The sequence below is a fragment of the Mus caroli genome, chromosome 1, assembly GCF_900094665.2.
Source record: "Mus caroli chromosome 1, CAROLI_EIJ_v1.1, whole genome shotgun sequence".
Classification (NCBI taxonomy): Eukaryota; Metazoa; Chordata; class Mammalia; order Rodentia; family Muridae; genus Mus; species Mus caroli.
Window position 1 is genome coordinate 44,997,847 of NC_034570.1, and position 4,138 is coordinate 45,001,984.

Below are 4,138 nucleotides of genomic sequence, written 5' to 3' on the forward strand. Positions count from 1 at the left end.
GGAGGCAGAGGCAGGCGGATTTCTGAGTTCGAGGCCACCCTGGTCTACAAAGTGAGTGCCAGGACAGCCAAGGCTACACAGAGAAACCCTGTCTCGAAAAACCAAAAAAAAAAAAAAAAAGAATATCATATAATGCAATGCCCTCTACTGGTAAATATATTCAGGATTCACATGTCCAGAAGACTTGATATTTTCTATAAAATGGGGACTAAGTAGCAGAATCCCTATTGTAAATGCCATTAGTTTTGTGTTTTAGAGAGTTGTTCTCTGAGTGTAATTTATTATTCCTTAGTCCATCATATCCTAAGGGGTAAAAATTAAATTACACTACTCATAGGAAATTATATACTTAACTAATACTGTTAACTATGATGGGAAAAATTTCACTCTCTTTATGTTTTAGAAACCATTTTTTAAACATCCTTAGGGTACAATACATATTCATAGTACTTTCGATTTACCATGAAACCCTAATCTTTTTACAGGTACCATGTCCAATGTCATTTACACAAGCCTGCAAACTCTGCAAGGTTTCTTGATTCAATGGAAATAGACAAAGATCATAGAGGCACAATTCAAATAGTATAAGATTTTCAGTCTTTTAAAACAAAATCAATAAAATATCACCCTATATAAACAAGAGGACATCTGGCTCTTACAATGTTTCTCACTTGTCTTCCATGGTGTTCCCTGAACCTTAGGTGTAGGGCTTTCTTTGTTTTTGTTTTTGTTGTTTTATAGAAGCATCTCTTGTTGTTGGGTTTTCTCCATTTTGTAGATATATGTGATAGTGTCTTCCATTCAGCAATGACAACTTACCATGTTATGTGGAAAATAGCCACTATACTTGACCATACTCTGGGTTATTTGGTGCTTCCTATGGAAGAGTTTTTGCCAAGAACTCCATTAGATATAAGTTATTACTGGAAATGGTGTCAAGAGAGGTCCTGTTGTGGCTCTGTCTCACATACTATTTTGATTATTTCATTTAGATTATTTTCATACATGTATAAGTGTTAGAAAGTTTTTAATATATTACATTTTTATAAGGCCCCTCAAGTAGCACATAGGTTTATGTTTATCCCATATTATCTCTCAAAGTCCACTCTACCTAAACTTTTCTCACTCATTCCTCCACCCTATCCATTCATAACTATCTATTCCCTTTCCTAAGGAGATCTATCCCTTCCACCCAGCTATACCTAATGTCTGTGACATGCCTATGGAGGCTTGCTTTCAAATCAAATACATACCATATTTATCTTTTTGGATATATATCACTCATGATGATGTATATTTCTTTCTTTCTTTCTTTTTGTCTTTCAATCATAAACAATTTTATTAGACATTTTCTTCATTTACATTTCAAATGCTATCCCGAAAGGCCCTGATACCCCTACACACCGACCTGCTCTCCTACCTACTCACTCCCACTTCTTGGCCCTGGCATTCCCCTGTACTAGGGCATATAAAGTTTCCAAGATCAAGGGGCCTCTCTTCCCAATGATGGCCAACTAGGCCATCTTCTGCTTCATATGCAGCTAGAGACACGAGCTCTGGGGTGCTGGTTAGTTCTTATTGTTGTTCCACCTATAGAGTTGCAGACCCCTTTAGCTCCTTGGATAATTTTTCTAACTCCTGCATTGGGGGCCCTGTGTTCCATCCAATAGATGACTGTGAGCATCCACTTCTGTATTTGTCAAGCACTGGCATAGCCTCACAAGAGACAGCTATATCAGGGTATTTTCAGCAAAATCTTACTGGCATGTGCAATAGTGTCTTCGTTTAGTGTCTGATTATGGGATGGATCACTGGGCAGGGTAGTCTCTGGATGGTCCAGCCTTTTGCCTCAACGAAAAACTTTGTCTCTGTAACTACTTCAATAGGTATTTTGTTCCCTATTCTAAGGAGGAATAAAGTATCCATATTTTGGTCTTCCTCCTCCTTGATTTTCTTTTGTTTTGCAAATTGTATCATGGGTATTTTAAATTTCTGGGCTAATATCCACTTATAAGTGAATGCATATCAAGTGACTTGTTTTGTGATTGGGTTACCTCAATGAGGATGATACCCTCCAGATACATCCATTTGCCCCAGAATTTCAAAAATTCATTATTTTTGATAGCTGAGTAGTATTCCATTGTGTAAATGTACCACATTTTCTGTATCCATTCCTCTGTTGAGGGGCATCTGGGTTCTTTCTAGCTTCTGGATATTACAAATAAGGCTGCTATGAACATAGTGAAGCAAGGGACTTTATTACCAGTTGGAACATCTTCTGGGTATATACCCAGGAAAGGAATTGCTGGATCTTCTGGTAGTACTATGTCCAATTTTCTGAGGAACTGCAAGACTAATTTCCAGAGTGGTTGTACAAGCTTGCAATTCCACCACAATAGCTGTCACCTGAATTTTTGATCTTAGCCATTCTGACTGGTGTGAGGTGGAATCTCAGGGTTGTTTTGATTTGCATTACCTGATGATTAAGGATGTTGACCATTTCTTCAAGTCCTTCTAAGCCCTTCAGTTTTCCTCAGTTGAGAATTCTTATTTAGCTCTGTACCTCATTTTTAATGGGGTTATTTGAATTTCTGGAGTCCAGCTTCTTGAGGTCTTTTTATATATTGCATATTAGTCCCCTATCTGATTTAGGATAGGTAAAGATCCTTTCCCAATCTGTTGGTGGCCTTTTTGTCTTATTGACAGTATCTTTTGCCTTATGGAATCTTTGAAATTTTATGAGGTCCCATTTGTTGATTCTTGATCTTACAGCACAAGCCACTGCTGTTCTGTTCAGGAACTTTTCCACGGTGCCCATATCTTCGAGGCTTTTTCCCACTTTCTCCTCTATAAAATTCAGTGTCTCTGGTTTTATGTGGCGGTCTTTTACCCACTTAGACTTGAGCTTTGTACAAAAAGAAAAGAATGGGTCAATTCCCATTCTTCTACGTGATAACCACCAATTGTGTGAGCACCATTTGTTGAAAATGCTTTTTTCCACTGAATGGTTTTAGCTCCCTTGTCATAGATGAAGTGACCATACGTGTGTGGGTTCATTTCTGGGACTTCAATTCTGTTCCATTGATCTACGTGTCTGTGGCTGTACCAGTACCATGCAGTTTTTATCACAGTTCCTCTGTAGTACACCTTGAGGTCAGGCATGGTGATTCCACCAGAGGTTCTTTTATCCTCAAGAGTTTTTGCTATCCTAGTTTTTTTGTTTTGTTTTGTTTTTTGTTTTTTGTTTTTTTGTTTTTTTGTTATTCCAGATGAATCTGGGGATTGCCCTTTCTAATTCGTCGAAGAATTGAGTTGGAATTTTGATGGGGATTGCATTGAATCTGTAGATTGCTTTTGGCAAGATAGCCATTTTTACTATATTGATTCGGCCAATCCATGAGCATGGGGGATCTTTCCATCTTTTGAAATCTTCTTTAATTTCTTTCTTCGGAGACGTGAAGTTTTTATCATACAGATCTTTCACTTCCTTAGTTAGAGTCACACCAAAGTATTTTATATTATTTGTGACTATTGAGAAGGGTGTTGTTGCCCTAATTTCTTTCTCAGCTTATTTATCCTTTGTGTAAAGAAAGGCCATTGACTTGTTGGAGTTAATTTTATATCCAGCTACTTCACCAAAGCTGTTTATCAGGCTTAGGAGTTCTCTGGTGGAATTTTTAGGGTCAATTATATATACTATCATATCATCTGCAAAAAGTGATATTTGGACTTCTTCCTTTCCAATTTGTATCCCCTGGATCTCCTTTTGTTGTCATATTGCTCTGAATAGGACTTCAAGTACAACACTGAATAGGTAGGGAGAAAGTGGGAAGCCTTGCCTAGTCCCTGATTTTAGTGGGATTGCTTCCAGCTTCTCACCATTTACTTTGATGTTGGCTACTGATTTGCTGTAGATTGCTTTTATCATGTTTAGATATGGGCCTTGAATTCCTGATCTTTCCAAGATTTTTATCACGAATGGGTATTGAATTTTGTCAAATGCTTTCTCTGCATCTAACGTGATGATCATGTGGTTTTTGTCTTTGAGTTTGTTTATATACTGGCTTACGTTGATAGATTTCCGTATATTGAACCAACTCTACATCCCTGGGATGAAACCTACTTGGTCAGGATGNAT